Here is a 27,402-nt window from a genome sequence, read left to right on the forward strand (position 1 = left end):
TTGATATCTTTTGATATTTATTTGCTGGTTCCTGCCTGTGTCCCACATTTCATGTGAGCATTGGTACATTCACATACCTGTCATTACATGTAGATTCCTGTGTGCTTCTCAACTTGGCCCTTTCACTGAATAGTGCTCCCTTCCATGGCTCTTGGGGTGTCTCTACCAAATGTGTGTTAATGAGGGCACGTTTAACTCAAAAAGACTAAATTTTGCTGGGAGCAAAAGTGAGATCACATGGCTGGATTTCTGTGACATAAAAGCTGAGGGAGCCAGTTTGTGTCATGGAACACTATATGCAGCAGGTGCCACAGATAAAGGGCACTTCAGACTGTGCTGGGCTCCACAATAATGTGAAGTGGTTGTACATAGGTGTAATGTTATAAACACAGCAACTTGAACTCTGTGCTTTAAAGAGAAAGGACTATATGTCTCTCCAAGGAAGAGGATGTGCACACCTGCATGGACTGTTGAGCATTGGAGGACTGATTACTTGGTGTTACAAAGTTGCACTGCCGTGTTGTGACATGGGTGTTCAGTGTGTGTCAGTGATGATACATGTCGAGTGGTTCAGGGCTTTTTAAAATAAGTATTTTTGTTAGGAAAAATCCCTACAGGTACTGAAACTGATAGCTTGTGATTTCTGACCTGAACTTTTTTTATGTAGTATTAATCATTTAGACTGCCAATGGTATGTACCAATTTATTTTCAGCTGAACAGGAAGTAAATACATTTGTAATGAAGCCATGAAATAAATCTGCATTTTGCTATCTTTTTTTTTTTTTTTGCATAGATTTTAATTGTGACAATGGTGTTTATTTTTGTAGTAAGTTTTTGATTCAGGGTTCTGCCATAAGCTAGGAAGAAAACCCAGCGGGCCTGGCAGACTACTACTGGGACATACAGGAAGACATTCTTCCTTTTAGAGTAATAGTTCAAAATCTTGATTCAGCACAAGTCTGTTGGTGTTAAATGCGTGTGCCTAAACAAACAAACAAAAAGCAGCACCCGAAGAAAGCAATGGAATACTTAACTAATTAATTCAGTCTCTAAAATGATAACATATAGAAAGCAGGAGCTACTGCCTCAAATGCTGAGCAAACTTCTCTGCCAAAATCGGATTTTTTACCCAGTGTGCAACAAGCCAATAATGACACACTTAAGAGAGACACTGATTATTTATTTCAGAGTTGCACAATCGGTGGTATTGCACAAAACACACACTCTAATTATCAGAACTTTTTACTATTTATAGAATTTAGCAAACAAAAGAATTAGTGTTCATTGGCTACAAGTTACATAGTTTTCTTATTAACTGGTATTGTTTTATTGGTTAATGATTCTCTTGCTTCTCATGCTAATTAGTCCTATGCTGAGTCTTTCTCTTCTTTGGGGTCAGTGGTCTGTGAGCTGGTGGTCACAATCCCCTGTGATGGAATTATAATTTACCCAGTCAGAGCTGATTGCAGCACAATCACTGGGTTGGGTTTATTCGTTCCTATTTTATCTTGGGAGTTCTGCCAGATGTCTTTGTGGCCTGTAAATTCAACACTGTGTCCACTATCAGGGGTACATTCCCCTAGGTCTGAGATCATTGAAGCATTTCAAGCCCTAAATCCTAACAAGGCAATTCTACCAAGTAATTTGTTTTTCTAACACCTGGACATCACTTGGAGCTTGCTTGTTAGCTGTTATTTGCTCACAGATTGAATATCCCTTCTTGTTGATTAGGCTTAAAAGCATACAAAGAACAAACATCAAAGAACATCCTTTCTTAAGAAAATGTTTATATATATTTACATATACATACTTATATATGTTGTTTTGCAACAATCCTGCCTAGTGTTATAGGTGGAATAGAATTATTGAATGGTAAATGGGTGAAAAAGTGAATAGTCTATACAAGATACAACCTGGCTTCCACTTAGTAACTAGTCAAGGAGGAAGAACTGACGCCAAAATATATCCTGCTGCCCCAGTAACCAGGCTACAGAACTTGTATGCTCCAGAGAGAATCATAGAATATCCTGTGTTGGAAGGGACCCATAGGGATCATCCAAGTCCACCTCCTGGCCCTGCATGCACAGGCCCTGCATGCAAGAGTCACACCATGTGCTAGGAGTGTTGTCCAAAACACTTCTTGAACTTTGTCAGGCTGATGCCTGACATCTCTCTGGTGACCACTTCTCTGGGAAGCCTGTTCTAGGGCTCAACCATCCTTTGGTGGAGAAACCTTTTTTCTGATACCCAACTTAAACCTTCCCTGAAACAACTTCACAGCTTCAGGCCATTCCCTTGGATTCTATCACTGGTCACCAGAGACGAGATCAGTGTCTGCCCCTCTTGTTTCCCCTCATGAGGAAATTGTAGACTGCAATGAGGTGTCCCCTCAGTCTCCTCTAGGCTGAACAGACTGCTCCTCATAAGGCTTCTCCTCTAGACTCCTCACCATCTTCAGAATCTTCCTTTAGACACTCTCTAATAGTTTAATTTATTTCTGATATTGTGGCATCCAAAACAGCACACAGTATTCAAGTTGAGACCACCCCAGTGCAGATCAGAGCAGGACAATCCCAGTGGTGATGCTGTGTCTGATGCCCCCCAGGACACGCTTGGCCCTCCTGGCTGCCAGGGCACTGCTGACTCCCGTTCAGCTTCCCGTCAACCAGGACCCCCAGGGCCCAAAGAGTATCTCACTCTTACTCCTCCTATCAATGCATTTACTTTAAAGTGATTTACTGTGTGGAACCTGCACATGCTTTGCTAGAGAGCAAACTGATCCCTACGGAGCCAGCTTAAGGGAATCTGGCTGGTAACTAGAAGCTGCCTGCAAAGGTGGTCAACAGAAAGGCACTTGGCACCCTCAAAGTTTTAAACTCCTGCTTCAGCAGGCTCAAGACCAATCTGTGCCTGCAGCCAAACTCCCTTCCTACAAAGCAATCAACAGCGTTTATAAAATAAGGGTTTTTTTAAAGGTTCTCTAAAGGCCAGATTGCCTGCCAAACGTTGCACGGCTTCACGCGCGTTTATTCCGGCCTCGGGAGCGGCCCTTCCCGGGGCGCCGGGCGCTCCTCCCGCTTTGGCAGCGGGCACGGGGTGTCCGGCTCTCCGGCCCCGAGCCCGGCTGGCCGCCCTGTCCGCGCTCCCGCCAAGCACGATCCCTCCCTCTGGCAGCCGGGCCGGCTCCGGCCAGCAACCCCGGCTCACCCCCGGCCCCGCGCCCGGGCTCCCCGCGCTGCCCCGTCCTCAGGGGAGGGAGCGCGGGCAGGCGCCGCCCCACGCCCCGCTCCGCCCCGCCGCCTATTCCCCGGAGAGGCGCCCCGGGACGGGCAGAAGGCGGAGGCCGCAGGCGGGAGTGGAGGCATAGAGACAGCGGGAGCGCTGGCGAGTGAGTGTCCCGAAGAGCGGCGGGCAGAGCGGGGCGGGGCGGCTGGGCCGGGGCCGGTCCGCCCTCGCCACACGTGATGCCGCGGGGAAGCGCTGAGGGGAAGCGCAGGTGGCGGTACGGGCTGCGGGAGGCCCGGCGGCGGGCAGGGGCTCTGCCGGCGGGGCGGCACTGCTGGGAGAGCCCTGCGGGGAGAGCCCTGCTGGGAGAGCCCTGCGGCCCGGGCCGCGCTCCGAAAGCCACGTGGGAGCCGGCCCGGCCGGGCCCGGCCCTGCCGGCGGCTCGGAGCCCGGCGGGCGGCTCGGGGCTCCCGGCCGGGACAAGGGCACAGCAGCGCCTCGGTGTGCGGCCGGCGGCCCGTCGGTATGCAGCTGAGTGCAGGGAGAGCTGTCCCCGGCGCTGGATCGGCCAAGGTGGTCGGGCGCATCCTCCAAACAGAAGTGTTCATTAAGATCCAAATGCTCCTTTTAGTAACATACCTTTGCCCTTGTAATGGGTTAGTGATGTGTGTTTGAGGAGCCAATACCTAAACTAGAGGGAAAAGAGAAAGGAAAGAGTTCAGGTACCATAGATGCAGAGTTTAGCAGAAGCTGCCCCTGCCCACGGTGGGGCTTGAAAATAGATGGTTTGAGGCCCCTTCCAACCCAAACCATTCCATGACGGTATATCCTTACAAGATAACATTTCAAAACATTTATTTTTTTGCCTGCATTGCTTGGACCAGAATGTTTGGGGGGGCGCGTCTTTTTTTTTTTTCAATTCATCTTGGCCCTCACCTGTTCTGTATCCTTTTCCATTATAGAGTTACAAAGTCTTTTTGGGTTTGGGTTAGGGTTCATTTTGTTATATCTGTGTTAATTCCAGACAATTAATTTCCTCATTTTTTGCTTCAGGTATTTTTTAATTTGCTGCTTCTGTAATTTTTGCTATGCTTTGAAAATATCAAGGTAGCAACTTCTATAGAGCTGAACATACCGTGGCATAACTGTAAATATCTGCATGACCAAATTGTTTCCTGTGGAACTTTGTAAGGAATGGACTTGTTTTATATACTCTCCAGCTTAAGTGGGCAGCCAACCTGGAAAAGCAATTTCTTGGCAATTAAAGTTGCTCATTGTGTGACAGAGGCCATTAAGAGAGGCCTTAAATTTCACATCTCTGAACAAAACATGAGTAAATTTTCATCATTCTCCTCCCCTCCTCTTGAGAGAAGTCTTAAAAACTTAGACTGCCTCTACAGTATATTTAACTGGCACTCATCTCCTGCCCTCACTCTGTCCTAGCTGCCAAACCCATATGAACACTAACATGTCTTGTTACCTAAGTGTAGAACAGCTTTCTCCTGCCATAATTAAATAAATGCTAAACAGAACAGATGTCTCTTTTATTTGTCTGTCTCAAAACCTGAATTTTCAAAGATGTTACATATTAAACAAAACAAAAAATGGCCTTTCCATGCATTGCTAATGTTTTTAAGTCTGTACCCAACTGCTGACAAATAGTAACTACTTGATATGTGCATCACACTTCATTTTCCTTGGGTTCTTGCAGCCTGTTTGCTCCTCACTTTCCAAATTAGCGTGGTTTTCTGCCATCAGCTTTGCAAGCAAGTTTCTTTGAGCTTGTTCATGAGTTTGTTTTGAGACCACTGGAATACTGAACACAGCTTCGCTCCGTCCCGGAAGAAAGCGTGTCATGTTGTTGGTACGTGTCATGTCATCTACTCCTCATAGCTTTTCTTTTTGGTGACTGTATACGTGTGATTAGAGTTTTCTGTTGCTCATTTTCTCTTATCATTCAGCATAGAAATACTGCTTGGAGTGCTTTAATTACTGCAGCATCTCCTTTTTATCCTTTAGAAAGACTTCCCATGTCAGTTCATGCTTTCCTTGGCTGATGTTTGACATGGAAATCTAGGTGCCTCTGGAGAGTAGAGGGCACAAGCAAGGCCTGGTTTGCAGCAGATGTCCTGCTGTCTCTGCCACCCACTGCTCTGCTGAACACAGCCTCTTCCCTTGGAAAGTGTCATGTAGCACTGGCTTTAGCCCTGCTCTGAGTGGGAGGCTGGGCTAGGTGACCTTCAAAGGTCCCATCCAACCAACATTCCTCCAAGTCTGTCTCTGCATTCTCGTAACTCCCAATAGTAACCCAACTGTCTATTTTAAAGGAAGTTTCCTCTTGAAAATTACTTTCATCTGACTCCTCATGTAACCCCGGGTTTTGCCAGTTGTTCTTCTCTTGTTTGTATGGTTGTGTTTGTTCTTGGGGAACTTCAGGGAAATGAGGTTATGTGACTGCCTGATCTACATTGTGAATGTGCAAGTGTAAGTCCAGGCACAAAGGTATAGTCATGGGGGTGTCATGGAGTGAAATAAGAGAGTAAATTCCAGGGGTATGTTGTGGCATTTGCCTTCTGCTGCTAGCTCTGGTATGCTTTTACTCTCTAACGGATTAGCCAAATTTTTCTGTAATTGAATTTTTCTGTAATGAATGCTATTAAGAGTTACTGTTGGTAGAAGAAAAAGACTCTACATTTCACTGTAGTTTTTGTCAATTCATCTTTGGAGCAATGCACTTTTCTATTCCTATTCGAGTCTTCTTGTATGTTTCTCACACTCTAGAAGTTCTTTGAACTTGAACCTGGTCAAATAATTTTCATAATGCTTTTGATTTAAGTCAAATTTAATGTGAAACTTGAATGACATTTTAAGTGACATGAACTGCTTAAGCAGAGAGCCTGTGCTGTAACAAAACACATTTTCTATATGAACTGATGCTACCTTTTGTTTTCTCATCTTCCATAGATTTTTTGCAGCATTCTGACAGAAAAGGTAAGTATTACATAGATAATTGAGTAAGAGACAGGGCAAATGGATGGACCCAGTCATGTCATTGAGTTAGCAAATGTAACACCCCTTTTCATTCTGTCTCTCCAAAGAGGATGTTTAATACCTTTTTTCTTTAGAAATTGGACTATTAAGGCAGTAGTAAATCACTGTTCTTAACCCAGAATCTGTAGCTATCCAGAATTTTCTGCTCTTTTTCACTGCAGAGGTTTAATTACATTTTATGGACCATGTCAGATACAGCTCTCTTTTCTCCACTTCCAATTAATGTTAAAGAAGGATGGGCTGTAGCAGGATAATATCATGTTCTATTGATTTACCATTACAGTATTGTTGAAGAATGGCCTTTACATTAAGATTCTTGGCCACTGTGATTTCTGTAAGTGTGTCAGCTATTCGCTCTTAACATCTTGAGAAAACATATTCGATAACACTGTCACTCCTGATTTCTCTGTCTTACAAGACACCTCTTTTCCTTTGAAATTACCTACATAACCACCTCTCTGCAGTGTTTTGACTGTAATTGCTCGTGACCTTTACTAACAGCCAGAGTTACCCTTGTACTGCTGACATTCTGACAGAAGTTCTTGGTCACATAGAATTGCTTTGTCTCATCCTTTCCCTCAAGCACTGCTTTTTTTCCAGTGCTGTGGGTTGCTACCTAATGCAAAGGAGATCACCCCATCTGTTCCAGGCTTCAGTTGTGTGAGAGTAACTGTATTAGAATAATGCTGCAATTTGAAAAATGGTGCTATCAAATAATACCAGAATAACTGCAAGTCTCTGTATCTTCTTTCTCTCCCCTCATTTTGTGTAACCTGATGCAGCCCCTAACTTTTATCACAGCAAAATTCAGGTTGGGAGGGATGTGGGGAGTCACTCATCCAGCCTCCTTACTTAATGCAAGGTTGTGTGTGTGGCCAGACCAGGTTGCTCAATGCTTTATCCAACATGTCTTGAAAACCTATAGGGATAGAGACTACACAACACCTCTGGGCAGCTTGCTTCAGTTTTCGTCTGTATCATGAGAACCCTTTTCCTTGCATCAAGTTGGGGCCTCTCTGGTTTATACCTATTGCTTTTCAACTCTGACATGCACTGCTGTTAAGACCCTGGCTGTGTTTCCTGGATAACCACAGGTGTGGGAAGACTGCTATTAGGTCAGTCCAAAGCCATCTCTTCTCAAGTTGAAAAGGCTGTTCTGAGCTGCTTTTCACAAGGGAAGTACTCTTGCCCCATGACTGACTGAATGCACTGCAGTTTGTCCATCTTTTTTCTTGTTTTGGGCCCCAAAGTGGGTGCAGTATTGTAGGTGTGGTCTAGTGAGGGTCAAGTAAAGGGAGGTTGTCACTCCCCATAATCTGCTGGTTGTGTTCCCATTAATACAGTGCAGGGTGCTTGCCACCTTGGCTGCTTGCTTCGTTCAGCAAGGTGTATTTATGAGTCCTAAGGTAAGGATTTGTAAGGTAAATCATTGAGATGTCAGACGAAACATGGACCCCAACCAGCATCATCTTGACTGCTGTTCTGCACTTCTGGCTGAGTCTTGGCTCCAGCAGCAGTCAGGGTTGTACCCTCCTTTTAGTGAGGAAGCAGATAGTCATTTCTCATCATCTGTCTAGAAGTATTGCTGTTTACTTAGTATTCCAGAAGTGTTAGGAATGTTTGTTGGCATTATGTTACTTCCTGGTAAAAATATCATACACAGTTTCAGTAGTGTTTTGGAATGTTAGTATAAACATTCTCTCTTCTCCAAAACACCTTTTTTGCACCTGATCTAGACTCATATCTTGTATAGTTTCTTTTTTGAATCCCTCCATATCTGGGCCCGTTTAGCCTGGAGAAGAGACGTCCAGAAGAGAGGACCTCATCAGAGTCTGTAAGTATTGAAGGGAGGGTGCCAAAAGGATGGAGCCAGGTTCTGCTCAGTGGTGCTGAGTAATGGGATGAGAGGAAATGGCAGAGAGTGGTGCACAGGAAGTTCCACCTGTGCAATTCATAAGGATGAATTTTGTTACTGTGCAGGTGACCAAGCACTGGAACAGATTGTCCAGAGTGGTTGTGGAGTCTCCCTCACTGTGGATACTCAAAAACCATCTGGTTGTAATCCTGTAAAATGTGCCCTAGGATAAGCCTGCTTGAGCAGGGAGGTGAGACCTGTAACCCACTGTGGTTCCTTCCAACTTGACTCATTCTCTGGTATCCTGGATTTTATCCTGTACCTCTGCTGCCACCTTTGCATCTCAGGTACTAAATGTTGTCTATGCATCTTGTGAAACATGTCAAGTTAGTACATTTTGCCTTCTGGTGGGCAGGCTGGTTTGTGTGCAGGACTTTCAATAATTCAGGTTTTATTGTTTCTGCTGATACGTGGTACTGATAAAAATCATGAGTGTGTACCTCAGCACTGCCCCCTTCTTTAGTCTTCCCAAGATGACAGACTTGAGTTTGAAATGTTGTTTCATTTGTAGTTGCTGACAAGAGGTGCACCTCACATCTCTCTACACCAAATGATGAAGCCTGAGTGACCAGCCTAGATTTTGAACTGTAGGAAATTTAATCAAGGTGAATGCTACCCTCTGGCTCATTGAAGGCTATTAATAGTGTTCTTTCTGAGTCCATTTAATTGAGCCCAAGTGTTTAATTTGCACAATAAACTAGGCTAAGGTGTGGACACTGAATTTTACCACTGAAATCAGTATGTCATTTTAATTGCCTATGGATTCTGTGCACTGCAAGTTCTGTAAACAACACTTTTATTCTTGGTTGGATCTCAGAATGTGTGAATTTCTGTAGAAATCAAAAGTAACAAGTTAGATAATTCTCCATCAGGAGAGGCCCAGTCCGCATATATGGTAGTACTGAAAGCTTGTAGAAGAATAGAAACAAACCAATTTTCTTCAAAACACTGCTGAAAAAAATGGTCTTGGAAGTGAGACTGTAAGTAGTGAGTGAGAAATAAGGGTCTTGTTCTGGTTTTCTGTTGAAGGAATGGTGTTTGAAGTGGTTTTGAATGACAGGTAGACCTAGTGATGTCCTCCTGCCTAACTCTTACCTCCCTTTTGTGATGACATTCTTTTTGCCTCTGTTTTTATGTATTTTCCTCTTTTTTACTAAAAATTGTATGATGGCAATATGTGGAATGAGTGCTGCAATATTTAGTCATTGGGGGGATTTAGCCAACCTACCTCACCTGGACTGCAAGGACATTATTCTACAATGGTTCTTGTTAGTGTTTTAACTTGAGGAAATCTGGAAATTCCTTCATGGGTTTTGTGAAAACCTCATGGAAAGAAAAGGGGAAATGTTAGGAGTCTAGAGAAGGAACTTAATAACATAAGCATCCACAGTAACAAATTTAAGAGAAAATTACTAGATTCAGATTTTTTTATCACAGAGATCAGAAGATAGGACTAGTTGAGAGAGAAACTCACCAGCATCTGTGAATAGAAGAACTGAAGACAACTGAAGAAAAGAGTTTTTAGCGATAGTAGTTTGGTGCAGATGATCAGATGAGGGATGAAAAAAAATATACTTGCCATGATTGTCAGCTGAGATGTGATGGTCGTGGATTTATTGACAGGAATAGAAGGAGGATAATAGGTATGCATTTCTTTGTTCCCCTGACTGCATACCTGCACAGGTGCTCAAGGGAAACTGTGGCTTGAAGAACATCTTAGGCCCAAACTTATTTCTGGCCAAATAAGAACTCTGAAGAGGATGGGACAAACCTACAGAGGCTAGAAAATGGAGGGGGAAAGATTACTAAAAATTACTGTGTAGAAAACATAATCTCAGAATGAATGTCATCTTTCACATATGTTTGAGTGTATATGAATTGCTGTTGATCTTCTTTGAGGCAGTTTTTAGTGAAACCATCAAAACTTAAATTTTTTGTGGAATGAGTAAGTAGGAATATGAGCTCAGTGTTCCAGAATGTTTTCACTGAGAGGAGATGGAGTACAGCACACATATGGAGTGTGGTCTCATGTACTGTGAAGCAGCGCTTCAAAAGTCCAGTGCTGCTTGTGAGGTGCGGAGATCATGCTTGGTAAGTGTTAGGGTGGAATGCGGGCATAGGAGAACTAAATTTAATTTTGATGAGATTGCACTGACCCTGCACTGTATTACTAAAGTGTATCAATAACTGAGAAACTATATGAATGGAGAGGAATGTTTCAACACAGTTTATGGAATGGAGCCCCAGGCTTGATTTTGCCTTAGCTGAAAATTACGTAGGGAGTAAATCCCAGCAGGATGCTTACCATGCACAAAGACATTTCACACATCAAGCCACTAACCTGCTCCAAGGCTGCAGTCCTTGCTGTGATGTAGTTCAAATATACCTGCTATGAAAACTTTCAGGATATGAATCCAGCCACGGGCCAAATCTTACTGAAGCTTTCTGAAGCTCATTTCAAACATGATAAGTAACATAAAGTTACATACTCAGGAACTGTCTGGTTGGGGAGAGTGCCCAAAGGGAAGGTGATATGAAGGGCTCAGAAAGAAGAATCTCTGCCTTCTGTGGACTCTGTAGATAGAAACAGTTCTCTTAACTGTTATCTCTAGCAGGGGTCGGATTCAAGAGAGAGAGTGAGCATAAAAGAAAATCAACCTCTAAGAGATTTAAATTATATTACAGGTTAATGATTTATTTATTTTGATTCAGCTGTCCTAAGGTAGTTCATTATTTGGGTTCCAGGCATAATTAATGTCTCAGTAAAGTGAATATGTAAGTGGTTGCAGGAAGCCTTAGGAAACCTGCTTAGCAGAAACAAAACGTCTTTGAGAAGACAAGCAGGTGAGCAGAGAAAGAAAAGGATTTGATAGTGGTGATTTTCCATCTTTCTAGTATAAGACTTCTTACTGATATATATACTGACTGTCTGGTTATTCCTCTCCCTCCTCTTCTTGTTTATATTTACCTTTATTTATCTTGTCAAAATACCAAGAAATTTAGGTCAAAATATATCTGGATCCATCTGTTCATCTAGTCTGTTCTTTTACTGCTAGTAGTTATTATATCTTTTAATTAAGTATGCTTAGTGACAGTTTACTATATTAATGGAGGGCATCAAGTATCTTTAATTTTGTACAGGAGGAACTTAAAAATTTTCTTTATAATTTCTGTATAACAAAATAATCTCTTTAATTTGTGATATTGTAGCCTATATGTCTTAACCTGTAACTTCTGTTTCAGTATTGGTTTAGGTGGAAACTCAAATCAGGCTCTGTATTTTAGCTGTCTTTAGCAGAGGTTTATTATCATTGCAGTCTTATTGTGAATGCAGGATATGTTTATTCATTGACATGGAGTTCAGTTTTGAATTTTGTTAAGTGTAGTTACTCTTTTGATGTAATAACTTTGGGCTCTCAGTCTTATGACGGACTGAGAAAATTATCAAGTCCATGATTGACCTTTCAGTTCTAGGTTTGTCAAACATTTTGATTGGTTTTGGGGGCACTTTTTTTGGGGAGATTTTGAGATTGACCATCAGTGTTGTTGCAACCAGATTTTAAGCAGAGTCTGAAGAGTGATGAAGCAGACACCAGAGCTGGTAGATGATACTAGAAGGAAGGAATAGATGACGTGCCCTTTAGGATAATTTGTCTTTCATGAACTTCCTGCCACATCAGGTAGTTCGGTTTGACATTAGATAGGTCAAAACTTAATCTATTGAGCTGTTTTTTGAGATTCTATATGGGATGGATTATTTATTTGACATCTTCCCCACCCCTCTGTGGTTCTCTGTGCCAGCCCATTAAACCATCAGCACAACTACATTATCAGCTGAGCTTTCACTTCAGGTAGTAGTGATGCTTTGGGAGTTTAATTAGGGAAGAGCATTAGGAAATATTTTTGGTGACAGTGGAACAGTCTCCCTTAAGCTTGATGATTTTTATCTCTTAATGGGAATAAACTCCCCAGTAATCTTCTACTTTTGTGTTCTGTAAATACTCTGCAGTACTAACAGCACACACAATTTAATGTTTACTTAGACAGCTCTGGTTGGATCCCAGCTCTCATTATTTCTGTCTTGTGGGCAAAGCTGCTGCAGATGCAGCTTTTGTAGCATGTTTTCTGAGCTACCGCAGTACAATCACTTAGCTGTCTAAGAAATGTGTACTAGCTTACACTGTTCTTTTTGATAAAACCTGTGACACTGCTGTGGATTACACTCATATGTATGTGTAATAGTTTACCTGTGAATCACATATGCAGTGGATAAACAAATGTGTGTGTAAGATTGTTTATTGTATGTCTAGAAAAATAGCAGTGTCTCTTATCTACAATTTCCACATCAGCAGCTTAGAGGAAAACTCTGTGATGGTATAGATTTTTAATGGTGCCATATCAAAGTGATGTATCTCACCTGCATGCTATCAATAGAACAAATAAAACCTATATGCCTATAAACAAAATAGAAGTTATATTTTTAAAATCTCTATTAAATAGCAGTTATTTCAGAACTACTTGGGATTATAATATCTGTCATATTTGTGATCTAAAACCAGTTTTTGAGATGAAAAATAGACACAACCAGAAGGGTTATTTTGTAGACTCAGATTTATAGTGGCCTTTATGTATAATATGTAAACCAGGATGGCTGTCTTGGAAGCCTCAAGGCTACAAGTGTGTGTAGCTTCCTGCCTGGGGAGCAGAAGTTTCAGAGTGGGAATGGTACCGGAGAGCTGTGCATCTGTTCTTGAGGCTGTGGTGTCAGAGGCTTAGGTTGTTCATGCACTTTGACTTCTTTAGGTGCTTTTATCAGCCATAGATGTACAGCTGGCCTGGCACTGCTCTGTCTTTGGCCTGAGTTCAAGAAGCATTTGGGCAAAGCTCTCAGGGACATGGTGTGATTGTTGGGGTGTCCTGTGCAGGGCCAGCAGTTCTATTTGAGTATCCTGATCAGCACCTTCCAACTCAGCATATTCTATGATTCTGTGATCTCCTAGGAAGTAGAAAAATTAGATTCATGTCCTTTGTCCCAAGGGCTCTAACCCATGTCCCATTTGGTCTTGTTTGGCCTTTTGAAGCTAGATCAGAGTGCAGAAAGCAATGCAAGATTCATGGGGTCAGAAAGCACTCAGTGTAGCACCTCAGTATTATATCGCTGAGTGTATTTAGGAGGCACTGCATGGAGTAAGAAGGAATCCAACATTTCATTTGCTTTTCAGGGTTATTACTGTTTGGGAAAGTAAATCTAAAAAATTAATTGCATAGTGATCCATCTATAAAGAGGCAGGGAGTGGGATCTGTACTAGAAACCTCTCCTTGAGGTAGCAGGAATCTACTGACTAGACCTCAGAATTGGTCTCCTGCAGTCTTCATGAGTCCGGTGTTCCTTTCCATGTGTAACCTATGATTCAAACTGCCTTTTATGTTTACTTTTAAAGGAGGGCTAAGAGATTGTCTCATCCAGTTCCTTGGTAAAAGGCGAGTTTTGCAGCAGTAGTGTTATTTCTGATAGAGGTTTGCTGTCCTGCTGTTGAGGATAAGCAATAGTGAAGGATTCCTAACTTATCTAGTTATCTACACTCTTCCTAGGCACCCTGCTTATCAGGAGGTGGATAGTCTTTCTATCCATCTTCAGAATTTGAGTTTATTGGATCTTCTGTTAAAGCAGATGTGGAAAGAAGCTTACAGCCTCTTTCTCTTCAGTATGATTTCATATTCTTAAAGGCAGGATGCTGTTTTCTCTAAAGAAGTGATCACAGTACAGGCTCTTTATTTCTGTTGTTTTCTTCTGTAAGTTTTGGTTTCCTGACCTGTGATTGCTCTCTTTGTCCATCTGATCATGGTTCTTTACATGTAGTGCTCAAAGCTGGACATACTACTCAATTTGTGGCTGGATTAGAGCAGGATATTTTTTCCAGCCCTACCATGTTGTTGACTCATGTTGACTTCATGATCATTGTAAATATCAGAGTTCTTTCTGTGGAAATGCTCTTACGCCAGTGTTTCCCCAGATATTGTTTATTTGGTTGATAATTCCTGGCTTAATCTTAGAACTTTGTTCTAGCCTTACCTGAACAGCTGCTGCAGAGCAGGGGCTTGTGACTGTCTCATTAGCCTTGTGCACATCATTCAGTATTTTCATTACTGGTGCTTCCCTGCTACTGGAATGAACATAACAAATCTTGAGCATATGTCCAGCTTGAGACTCACCTCTGATAAATATTAACTAATCTTTCTAAACATTTTTGGAGTTCTTTTTTTTTCTTAATGTTTTTTGGTTTGGTTTTTTTGGGTTTTTTTTTTTTTTTTGTCTAAATACCAACAGTTCTTGTTAAATCATGTTTTTCTAGCTTGTTTGTGGGAGTATTGTGAGCATTATCAGAGTCAAAAGTTCTATCGAGGTCAAGACAAAGTAACTGTTATGGATCTAGACAGATGATTTTCAGATGATTTCTTTTCAGCATCTGTGCATCTTACCAGTGGTAGAGATGGGAAACTGCCTCCATGTGCATTCTAAATATTAGGTTTTATTACTAAAAGGTCTTCATCCCTTCTTTCTTCCATAGGAGCTGACATTGGAAATCGTGTGTATCTCCATCCAAGCCGTGTCCCCTAGGTCTGCCCTGGCAGTGTTTTGTGGTGGAGGACACATCAGGCCACTCTGCTGAGCAGCTCCAGATAAACCTTTGCGACCTGAGTATTACTTTACTAGTTGTCCTTCTGCTCCTGTGCACATTCTGAGTCAGTGATCCCTGAATACTTGTATCTTTTGGGAGAAAAGGGTCCTCTAAGGTCTTTATTATTATTATTTTTCCTTTTAAAAAAGGAATAAGGGGCTAGGGAGTCCTAAAATAATTAACACCTTGTTTTACAGAAAACTACTGGTGTTTGCTTTTGGGGTTCTTTTTGGTTTGGGGGATTTGTGTTCTGAAATGCTGAAGCAAACAAGTGGTGGTATTATAATAAACAAATCTTGCCTGTAAAACCTAACTTGGTTAACCCACCAGGCTTAGGCTGTCTCTTTTAAAAATTACTGATTTATGTTAGCATCTGTTTAAATCAAGCATTGAGGAGAAGAGCTACTTTTTTCTTAATGACTTGCATCCCTTTTCCCAGGCTTAAGCTTTTTTCATGCTTTTCATGCTGTTTTATTCTTTATAATGATGTTGTTTGATACCATTATTCAAGGTTGTACTGCTTGCCTATCTTCCTTTTAGGGGATTTGGAAGCCTGTCTTCAAAAAGCTGGCCCCACAGATCAGCCTAGAGGTAGTAAATGCCTTGCAGACACATAGGGATCTCCTCCAATCCATAGGGATTGTCTGTGGATCCTAGAAAAGCACTCACCTGAAAATAATTCCTGTATCAGGGTTAGCTTTCTGTTCTAGCTTTAAAATCCACAGTGATTGGGCTAAAACCTGGAAACTTGTACCTGTGGAAGTGCTTCTGTCTTAACTGAAAAAGTACTGAAAGACAACATGACTTCTGGAAAGTCCACTGCAGGAGACCCATGCATAATTAGTGGAAGTGTCAGTCTGAGTAAGTTTTTGCAAAATTAATCATAAATATCTTGATCACATCTTCCTTTGTTTGCTGATACAGAATTTTCTGCCAAAATAGAGACTTCTAAATCTTTTGATTCTGAAATACCGCATTTGTATGTTATAATACAGTATTTTCTGTCTTTCTTATATAACAAGCTTATGACTTTATTTTTTTTCCACAAGAGTTCAGGATTCTTTGATTGATTTATTTGAAATGCTATATTAAAAGAAAAACATAACACAACTTAAATCTTATACCGGTTAATCTTACTGCCAGCCATAATTCCATTTGGGCTTTGGAATAAGCATCAAAAGCTGAGAAAGTTTTCATTTTCTTGTGCCCATTATCTAAAGATTAGAGCAAATAAATGCATGTACATTCTCATTAAAAAAAATACAGGGTCACCAGTTCTGACTCTTTTCATTTCCCTTTAATTTGTCAGTTTTTTATCAGCTCTATTTTGCTGATAGAGTGGAAAGAAGAAGACACTGAAATTAATTAAATCTTCTTTGATATTTAACTTTTTATTTAGTGTCTTGGGGAGCTCCAAGCAATAATCAATCAAAATCACTCCCCTCTGTCTATTCTCAGGGGAACTGTAATAATAACCAATTAATGCAGCCCTAGACTGGACAGAAAGGTCTTGATTAGCCCCTACAAAAATTGATTGCAATTAGCAAAATTCTGGTGTAGCGGAAATCACCAGTTAAAGTGTTTTTGCAAAAAAAGGTTTACGATTTAGCTTGCTCGAAATATGAAATACAGCAAAATTTTTACTTTGTTCAGGCCTTTTTTGACCATGTCTAAGGGATGAAGGCTTTTAGACACCTTGAGCCTCATTTTTAAAATGACCTGCCATAGTCAGTTAACTGCTAATGTATCAATTAACAAAAAAAACAAACCCCTCTGTGTGCATTGCTTGCCATAATTTCTACAATTCCACTTCCTTTGAAATATTACTGCTCTAAAATCAAAGCGCACACACACACACACACCACTGCAGAGTGTTTTAGAAATATATGGTGTTATTCTGGTGACACCAGGTGTTGAAAGTAAAAAATGTAATGCATTATGTATTCAGAAGCATGCCTTTACTAATTGATAGTTACTGTGGGGTAAACGGTGAGCTAGTGAGGGTTTGTAATTTGCCAGTCATTTATTTATTTTGAAAGAAATGCTCATGTGCTGAAAGAAATTATTTGATCATTGTTGTCTTTTAAAGTAATATCAAAAAGACAAAATGTATGATTTCTCTTCTTTCTGTGCTTTAAGTACTATACTGTTTCTTGGTTTACATCAGGCTCTCTAATTATATTATTTAATTTTTCCTCAGTTAATTAGCATCACTGAGTGAGTGTTTGCTTAAGGAATGCAGAAGTGAAATTAACTGAGATTTCCAGATGTCCCTAGATACTGTCAGGTCTGGGAGAAATACTGTTCAGAATAATAACATTATTCCTCTGTGTGGGCATTGGGAGTTGCCCGAGTCTGCTGTATTGCACAGTATTGGAGGGGGGAGAGTGGCACTGGGAGGGCACTGATTGATTCATTCAAGAACTGAAACATAACTTCCTATGGCCAAATTTGACTAAGAAGTTATTTAATAATGTTTTGTGCATTTTTAATATTCTGTGAATAATGTTTATCTTTACTATTTCCAGGTAGCACCATTTTAACTCTAAAAATACAATTTTTGGTTAATCTGTAAAATCATTCCCTTTATTCCAGTTTTTCCTTGTCAAATGCATTTGGTGTGAGGGTGTACCAGTGTTCATCCAGAACTACTTCTTGAAACTCCCAAGCTGTATTTGCTATGAGCCAAGACCTTTCAGTGCAAGCACTCTGTTTTTAAAAGTGTGGTGCTGATTGCATTTACTGGAGGCTGTTCTCTTTATTTGTGGCATAAAAATAAATTATAAGTGGTGCTTGTGAATTTATTTTAGTAGGAGCAAAGTTGCTGACAGGAAGACAAGTTGGTTTTTATATTGTGTATCAGTTGTGCTGAGGGGTGCGTGTTGAAAATATCTCCTGATCCCAGTGCAAGAGGAAACTTTTCACTTAGAAGGATAGAGAGGTCTTGGGACTTGCTGTTCCCTGTCCTACTTATCCTGTTCACTCACACTGAAATTTGAAAAAGCGTGAGGAAGTGAATTGGAAGGTACTCTACATACTGCAGGATATTTGGGATCTGTTTGGAAAGATGAGATCCCAATAAATAGCACCATATATGAATTGTTTTCTTATTTCCACAGCATGCCCTGAGAAAGCAGGAATAGTGATCCATTGTCAGTTCTGCCTCATGTCTCATGGTATGGACAGGGGACAGCGGCAGTTTCCCTTTCTGTGCTGGGTTCTGTGCATCCCCTTTGGTATGCTCTGTTGACAGCTATGTAGCCACTTTTGCCATCCTCTTTCTCATCATTTTGGCCTGTATTTGGGGTGTGCAAGGAGGCTGTTCTGGGGAGATACTAAAGCGAGTCAGAGGATATGCTAATTTATAATGGTGGCTTAATCTCCTTTGTGTGGGACCTGCTCCAGTCCTAAATTGGCTACATCTTAAGATGTAGCTTGAGGCATTCAGAACATTTTATACTGTTACATTGCCTAATTCATGCCAGTTTTTTCAGCACAAAGTCTAGATTGATGGATAGGTGTAGTTGGACACTCTCCTAGATTTCAGTGCCTTAAGGTATGTGAGTTTCTTCTGATGTGCCCACAAAGTAATTTGGAAGGGTTATGTCTCTAGAATGCTAATTTTATTTTTAAAAATTTAAAAGGTCCTTTTCAGCTGCTCTGTATGGTGTCTTGATTCAGAAATGTATCACAGATGGAAACCACCTGGTTTGTAAAAGTAATATCCTTCACAAAAGCCATTACAGTGTTTCCAGAGCAGGGTGACCAGGGTGGTGAAAGGCCTCAAGGGCAAGACTCACCAGGAGTGGCTGAGGTCACTTGGCTCATTCAGCTTGGAGAAGAGAAGGCTGAGGAGGGACCTCATCACAGCCAGCAGCTTCCTCAAGGAGGGCAGTGGAGGGCAGGTGCTGATCTCTCTGCTGACCAGTGACAGGATACAAGGAAATGGGATGAAGCAGGGGGAGCCCAGGCTGGACATTCTTCACTGAGAGGGTGACTGGCCACTGGAACAGGCTCCCCAGGGAAGTGGCCATGGCTCCAAGCCTATCAGAGATGGAGGAGAGTCTGGGCAATTCAGATTGGGTTAGCTTTAGGCAGTCCTGTGAGGAGCAGAATGTTGGACTCCATGATTCTTATGTGTCCCTTCCAGCTTGGGAGAGTCTGATTCCTTTATTGCCTTCAAATCATGAGTGCCCTAGAAGCTCTTGTCTGTGGTCCCCAAGCATATGATCTCGCACTTTGTATCATTAAAAGCCATCTTACTTCCATTACACAGTTCTTAGGCCGTCTCATGTGGCTGTAGTATGATGACTAAGAAATAAAACAACATTGATTCCTGAGGAATATGACTGGTAACTTTTGTCTGTGCTTATCACTTCTTATTTTAATATAGTCCATTAAAATCTTCCTTTGACTTACTCCCTGTTCATTGACAGTTCTTCCCTATGACTTGGTCTGGAGATGTTTTCACTGATCATTAAATAATGAACTCCAAGCTCACTGTGTTTTCCTTGTCAGAGTAAGTTGTTTAATGACCCTGGCCTGACTTTTTCTGCATTCAGAACCACACTGCATATTAATCCCCTTCTCATTTACTTCCAGTACTTAATTCTGTTCTTCTCTCTTTATCAAGTTAATATCAGAAATTCTTTCTTAAAGGTCACTGAAGAGAGGCTGGAGAGCAGAGTATAAAGCCATTTTCATTTATGTAAATATCTTATTTGTAAATAATTGGCTCTTCTAAATTAAGATGAATATTATGTAATCCTGTAACAGTCTTACCCCTGCTATAAGATGCCCTTCATTAAAGCTTCCTTCCAAGCATTCTGGAAGGAGAACTGGCAAGGAGACCTTGAATTAGAGTAAATTCTACATGTCATCATAAAACCAAAATAGCTTTTATATACCATTGCAAATGTATATGTAGAGATAGGGAATTATTTCCATCAGTAATTCTTGCAAGACTCCTTTGGCTCCATGAGAAGATTTAAGGGGTTGTGTAGCTGGTTTTCCTCATTTTTCATCTTACAGACCTGTGTTAAATTTTGCATTAGACTACAGAACCTGTTTTTGCATCAGAGACCAAACCACTATCAGAAAATCAACATTTAATTTTATAGGACACATACAGATTGGATATTTCTTGTCTTGCTTCCTTCCTTCTACCAGGCAGCAAGATATTTGAGTTTGATCAGTACATTTTATGGATTTGAAAGCAAATACTCCAGTGCCTTGCTAAGTGCTATTTCAGGCTATTTTGGATTTCCCCAGAATATGTATTTGTTTCTTCTGTGTAGAAGAGAGGAGGCCAGTAAGTGTATTTACTTTGGGCTAAGGATGCATTCCCTGTTGAAGAAGGACACGAGGCATGTTTCAGATTTCATTGCAGGAATTTGCAAGTCAGTCTTAGAGAGCAAGAATCAGGACCAGGACAGTTGAAATAACTCATTAATTATCTTTTCATGATGATCTGTGACTTACTTGTTCTGTAGTAAACTTGTTACTAATTTCTAAAGAGGAGTGATATGCCTCAGTGGGATTGAAGTTAATTCTGAACATCTGTTTGTAGTTCTTTGTAGTTTTGATTTTGTGTCCTGTTTTGGTTTGTATTTTCTTGCATTTTATTATATTAGAAAATGGTGGAAGAGATATGTTGCTGAGATATGGCTTGGGTTTTTATTTCTGACTTGTATTAAGTTACAAGCTGAAATTCACTTTAAAAATCTTTTTATTAAACAAAACTACCCAGATAGCTTACCAGTGTAAGACTTGCATATACATGTAATTAGTAAGACAAATAAAATAACTGCAGTGAATTAAAATAGAATCACAAAATCACCTAGTTTAGTGAAAGGTCTTTAAGATTGAATCCAGCTGTTAACCCAGCACTGCCAGCTTCATCACTAAACCATGTCCCTGAGCACCACATCTACACATCTTTTAAGTACCTCCAGGGATTGTGGCTCCACCACTTCTCTGGACAGCCTATTGAGCTGATTTATTTTGTACCAGTATCCCATTTTAAATATTGTGCTCTTCCACAAATTTGATTCATTGCCTGAAAGAATGGTGTAAGACTTCCTTCTTAAAGAAAAAGAAGCTTCTATGCACCTTTAGTAACTTCAGCTCTGGTCATGTAAATGTCAAGGAGGGCCTCTCCTCCTTTCATACATACAAATGAAAAAGCATTACTGTTAGTGTAATTCTGTGTGTATAGATATACTTTTCTGTCCGCTACTCCTTCTGAACCTCACAAAATTTCTATAACCCTGCTTCAGAGCAAATGGCCTTGCCTGTTATCCCACACTATCTGTACCCTTTCTGGTGGAACATTTAAAATTGTGTTTGCATTTAGCTCTGGTGGCTCCTCTTGTACAGCTGGTTTTAACCTTCCTCTCTCCTTTTCTGGTGGCCACTAGCACTTCACAAGCAAAGCATGCCTCTGTGTAGAAAATCTTTGCATCTGTATGTGGTTGCAGTAAATACATATGAATTGCCTTTCTTTGATCCTTTAAAGCAGCCCATAGTTTCCCAGGAATCATGTGTTGAAAAAAAACCAGTCTCTTGAGTTCTTCTGATGTTTAATTTCTGGCACATCGGTCAAAGGTTTGTGTTTTAGTAGCTAGTCCATGCTGGACTGGAGTATGTAGCCATTTCTGGAGGGAAAATACTATGGTATAATGTACCCTGATATATACCTGGATTTTTCTGTTTGGCTCATTTGGCAGAGCACATTTTGTTCCCTGAACATCTGTGCTCTCATTTGGTTTTTAGCAAGGTTTGAGGAGCATTGTATTGCAGTGACCCTTCCACTTGGTGCTGCAGGGCTCAGGCCCCTTGACTCATCCCAGGGAGACATCCTGCTACCGCCTGTGGAGCTGCTGGCTGGAGTGGCCTCCTCTATTCTGTCTGGATGTCCAGCTACTGGCCCTCCCAGCCAGCCACACAGTGAGGCCCAAGAGGCCCCACTGGGTCTCTCCTGGGCAGAGCTTATCCTGCCTGCAGCCCCTGCCATGGCACTCCACAGAGCAGGAGCAAAGGCATAATATGGCTTCCCAAGCCACAGGCCCTTGCCAGTGGGAGGATGCTTTTGCTCAACAATGGGGCTTTATAAACATCTCCTTTCCAGGCTCGGTCGCACTCCCAAGGGACGGTGCTGGGCCATGACCTGGGCACCTCTCTCCTCCTCACAGAGGATCATTGTGCAGCTGTTCCCTCATTTCCTTTGTGGAAAGGCACCTCACGATCCCACACAAGACCCCATCTTTTCTCGCTTCCCGTCCTCTCTCTCGCCGTCCTTTCAGTGTAGGAAAATACATTCCCATGCTTAGGTACTCCAAGTGTTTGCCGTGTTCCACAGGCTGGGATGATCTTCTCAAAACAGCGAGCTGACCGCTCCGGGTATTGGCATGTAAATTAATGTGCTGACCCCGCAGGGAACCCGTCCAAGCTGCAGGCTCTGTCCTGAGTTTCAGGATGTCGGCGGGTTGAAACTCTGGGCTCTGTTCTGCATCTCAATGATGGAAACCACTTCAAATTCACCATGGCATAGCAGGGCTGCCCTATCAAAAGTTGTTTTTCTACTTTTTTCCTGTAACAGCAGTCTGGCACTTAAAGCATATGCTCCATTCTTGTGGGTTGGTTTTTTTCTTCCTTTTGTGTAGCTACAACAGTGTAAGCACCTATGCTAAAAGTGCAAAGATGAGATATTTTTGTGTATATAATTTAAATTAATTGTAGTGTACTCAAAACTGCATTGTAAGGACCCACCATGCTTGAGTGGGATTTTGAGAAGCTACCTAGTCTTTTGCCTTTCTTTAAGACAAGAATAACTGTAGCACCCATGATAGTTTGAAGAAGTTTTCAAGAGTTCCAGTTTTCAAATCTTCCTCATTGTTTGTTGATTTTCAGTAAACTCAGTTGGCACTCAAGACTAAGATGCCTGAGGTATTGCTGTGTTCTTCTGAAACATTTGTGTTGCTCAATAACACTCAAAAAGGTATGGGGAGAATGGAGTGTAAACAAAGGAGGAGACATGGTTTCTCCTCCTGTATAAATTCATGGTTTGTCTGTTCCTCAGTGTTTCAGGTATAGTTTCCCTATGTCAGAAAACCATAGGAGAATCAGCAAAGAGTGCTGTTTGGTTTGTTAAATACATGTAGACTTGTCAGCCGTCAAGAGAGTAAACACTGGAAAAGTATCTGGTGGCACTGAGGAGGTGCACAGCCCCTGAGTCAGGAAGGTGAAGCAAGCATCAGGGAAAGACCCCACAGTAATCTGGCCTCATGCAGACACGTGCAGTCACTGCCTGGGGCTGCCTTCCGTGCTGCTGCTGCCATTGCTGACACAAAAACAGGCGTGAGAGCTCACAGGAAGAAAAGGCCTTTACACAGCACAGCGCTCAGTGCTCATCACTTTGACTTGGGGAGGGTCTGGGCCCAACTCTGGAAATGCATCCATGTTGCCTTGCCCTGTTCTTGTGCTGTGATGCTGAGGTATCTTGTTGTTGACCACCCTAAGATTGAGGGCACTTGGCCCTCAAGCTTTTTGGGGTCATTTGTCATGGTTGTTGCATGGTTGTTCTTATGCCTCTCTGTTCTTACAATTAGAAGGCTGTTCCTATCCATGTTCATGATTCTGTGCAAAAAATTTTGGCTGGCTATGTGTTCATGTATGCAGAGAATCAACTGTCTCTTCTTCAAACCTTTACCCATATTTGTAGGTGATTATGCCCCATTTCATCAGCTCCTATTTAAGCTCCTGCTGGTTCATTCTTGGCCAAAGTAAAACAGTTCTGGACTCAGTGCTCTACCCTGAGCTCACTGTAAAAAGTTTTGTAGTCCACAGATTTCTGAATTGGGGACCTAAAACTTCAGTGAAACTTGTACAAAATGACTTAATATTAGGACGAAACAGTCAATACTTAGTTATATAATTTTCTCTTGAGATGACAGCTTTCCCTTCCTTCCTCTCAACTCAGTTTGTCCACATCCACTGAGCTTTTGTTTTTTTCATCTGCCTTTTCTTATCCTGATGTGCTGGCAATCCCCTCCTGTCTCCGCACTCTCCAGAAATTTAGCCTGTTAATCACTAATGTTGTGTCCAGCATGTGTTCTGCATTTCATCCCCATCATCTTTTTGCATGTGGTGGTTTTATCTGTTTGTCACTTTGAGACCTTCTAAAAGTCACTTTGGGAATTAAACTCTTTCTGTAAGCAATAAAAATTAACACATTTTCTCTATGCAGTACAGTTGAAAGTTATTTGGAACATTTTCAAACAGACAAAAGGCAAATGTTTTTATGACAGAGAGGTACAAAGCATGTGAGCAGTGCTGTGATTGATGCCTGTCCAAAGGAAGGGCATCTTCACTCTGCCTTCTGGCAGAGACTCACAGGATACTCCAGTTTAAGCACAGAAGCGTTGGTTTGGGGATGTGAGTTATCCAAGGAAGAAATGAAAAGAATCTGCTAAGAAGCTTAGGTGGAGTTTCAGGTAGTGCCCAGTAGCATCCAGCATGGCCCTGGTTACTCCAATACTCTTGTTTGTTTTCACAAACCAGCGCCTCACGGTTTCAGAGCGGGTGACTGCTGGGAGGAGACCATAACCTCTTGATTTCAAAGGAGCCATCGTTTCACTGGTGCCTCTGTGGTTAATGTAAGAAAGGTGTCTTGCCATAAACTTTTTCCGAGGTATTCAGCAAGGTTGGGAAGGGGTCGGCCCAGGCAGGAAGCCCTTGTCTGTGCTATAAAGAAAATAGCAAGCAACAAAATGAAAGCATCAAAGGACCAACAGGATGCAGTCCCAGGAGTCCTCTCTGGCATGTTAGTCCTTCTTGAAAGTTAGCATTGAGTGAAGAGTGACCTTAAAACTCCCTTCATTCAAACAGACTGGGCTCAAGTTTAAAGTTCAAGGCATTTTGTTTTTTCACCTGTTTCCTACAGTTTTTAAGAAACTTCTGAAGAATTAATGTGTAACTATATCTGGTCACAGAGCCTATGCAGAGAATTTTTCTCAAGGGAAAATAATGTTACTGTATGGAGTGAGAGAAATGGATACTTTTCTGAGTTAGGTTTTATTTTGTTGAAACTTCTCCCAAACCCACTGAGAGCGTGATTGCAAACAGCCCTGGAGCCAGTGTAATGCACAGCTCTGAGGCCATTCTTCATTTTTAAAAGAAGCTGGTAGAGTCCTGTAATTGTCTGAATTGTGGAAAAAAAAAAAAGTGGTTTTTGCCAAAGCTGCTGCTGCCACTTGGGGAGCAAGGTCTTGTTTTGGGCACGACTTGGGAGCAAAGAGCCTGGTTGCAGCTTCATCTGCGAGCGCAGGGTGAGCCACAACTGGCCCCATGGCCACCCACCCTTCTCTCACCCTGCTGAAGCTGTTGGGACTCGAGAGGGAAAACCAAAGCCCTGACCCAGAACTCCATTGGTGGGTGAGGGTGGATGTGGATACAGTGCTGCTGCCCTACCAGCACTACTGGTGAGCAGCAACCGGGCTCCTGGCTAGCACCAGTTGTGAGCCACTTCTCACCCAGCACCACCTACCTCTGTGATGCTGAAATAGTTCCTCTATTTTTCTGATCTTTGCATCTTGCCTGATGAAGCAACTAGTTACAGATCCCACAAGCAATCTGGCAGGTCATCTTTCATAGCTAAAAGAAATAGTTTGCCAAGATGAAGTACAAATTTCACTCATGTTTCTCCATGCCATTAAATTTTCATGATTCCGGTATGAATATTTCATGAAAGTACTTTCTGAATGGGTTTGTTTTGTCCTGGCAGCTAATATTCAGTGTAAGTCTGGGCGGGTTTTGTTTGGTTTTTGGTGGGTTTTCTTTTCCTCTCAGGTGGTTTAGTGAAGGTAAGAAGTGTCAAACTGGATTAAGTGAGAAAAGGCAACTTCTTGTTGGTGATTCAGCAAGGGGGTGCCATCTATAACTCTTTTCAGCTGTGTAATGGAAGCAGTGTGAAATGACCCTCAGATACAATTCTGCTCTGTGCTCTCCTGCCACAAGGTGGCTAAAACTCTTTTAAAAGCCCAGGATTTGCGAGTGCTTTAAGTGATGCTAATACATCTACAGCCTTTCTGCAGCACAACACACGGCACACTGGAGACCAGATTTATTGTGCAGCAAATTGCGTATGTCTTATTAATACGGAGCAGTGATCAGGAAATGTTATTACCAAGTTTATTTCAGTCCCTCCTTGGCTGGAGGGCTGGGCTTTGCTTTGTTTTTGGCTTTTGTTAATAGAAGAAGTCATTTTCTCAGCCCATCCAGCGTGAGCGACAGGGCCACTGTGGGGCACAGAAGTGCCACAGGGAGCTGTGGCTGAAACTTCAGCTTCCCACTCCATCTCTGTTTGTACTGCCTGCTGAATTAATCTGCTCAAAGACTAAATCAGAAACACTTGCCCAAACCTGGGTTAGCAAGTTCCTTTGTTGCTGTTGAATTCTGCACTGGGATGATGGGTGCCTTTCTTTAAGTGGTGATGTTTCCCAACAGCCAGCTGCTGTGCCATCAGAAACAGGGAAGTTGTTTTCACCAGTTTCAGGAAATGGTGACACTCTTCTCTGTGAATTTTTTGGAAGCTTATCTCAAGCTGTACAGTAGGGACAGGGCTTTTGTTTAATGGAAATGAAGCGTACCTTTTCCTTACAGATGCACCACTCACTATAGAGCTTTTTATGCGCGTTTTAGGTTTCTCTTTTTATTTTTTAACTTATTAACTCTGACAAGTAACCTCTTGGTTGTGAACAATTTAATTCACAATTCATTTTTCTGATTCAAAGTGAACACGAGTGCCCTAATCCCCTAATGGGAATTAATTGCATGTTTCAATGCTTAACTCTGATCCTTTCTCAATCCCCACTGGGACAAGTTTCTTCCTGAAGGATCTGTGTTTGTTATTCAAAACACAATCTGAAAGGTAATGATTTTTCTTATAAAAGAGACTCGGGCCGACTGCATATTAATGTTCTTTTTATTGTGAGGGAATGAGCTGCATCCAAGAAAAAAGCTCATTTATGTAATGAAGGATAAATTACTCTGAAGTATATCTGATAAAATACGGGGAAAAAATCAGTGTGTTCTTATTCCCTTAAGTGAAAGCAGTTTACCAGTAAATGAAGGCACACACTGTTTTTGCTTGGAAAGCTGTATTTTGATACAGAGAAAAACTGTTTGCTTCACCAAAGGGAAAATTGCTTGGCTACTGAGGATTTTTAAATGAGACTTTTCTTGGCCAGCAACACACCCTTTAGGATAACTGACCAAATCTTACAGTTTACTAAAATAAGAGTAAATTGCAGAAAATAGATTAAATTTCTACTTCCAGTCTGTTTTTAAATATTTCTCAAACTTGAAATACATTATTTAATAGCACTCTTTCCAAGAGGAGCTGTACAGGCTCCTCTGATGTTGGGTGTCTGGCCCAGCCAGATGACTGTGGATGAGGCAGGCTCTGCCCAGTCACTGAGCAGAGGTAAAATGTGGGAAAACATCACAGTACAAGAACTGCTTCTACCCTA

The 27,402-nt window shown here is 41.6% G+C and overlaps 1 protein-coding gene across 1 annotated transcript in view; it reads left to right on the top strand.

The window, feature by feature from the left end:
* Nucleotides 1-3,305: 3,305 nt before the first annotated feature.
* GGACT (gamma-glutamylamine cyclotransferase) overlaps nt 3,306-27,402 on the top strand; it is a 28,068-nt gene continuing 3,971 nt past the window's right edge. Inside the window, exon 1 of the mRNA XM_084201348.1 lies at nt 3,306-3,389. The gene's annotated coding sequence lies outside the window, so the exon portion shown is untranslated. The remainder of the gene's footprint in view (nt 3,390-27,402) is intronic.

Source organism: Fringilla coelebs (genome assembly GCF_963513975.1).
Source record: "Fringilla coelebs genome assembly, chromosome: 2".
Classification (NCBI taxonomy): domain Eukaryota; kingdom Metazoa; phylum Chordata; class Aves; order Passeriformes; family Fringillidae; genus Fringilla; species Fringilla coelebs.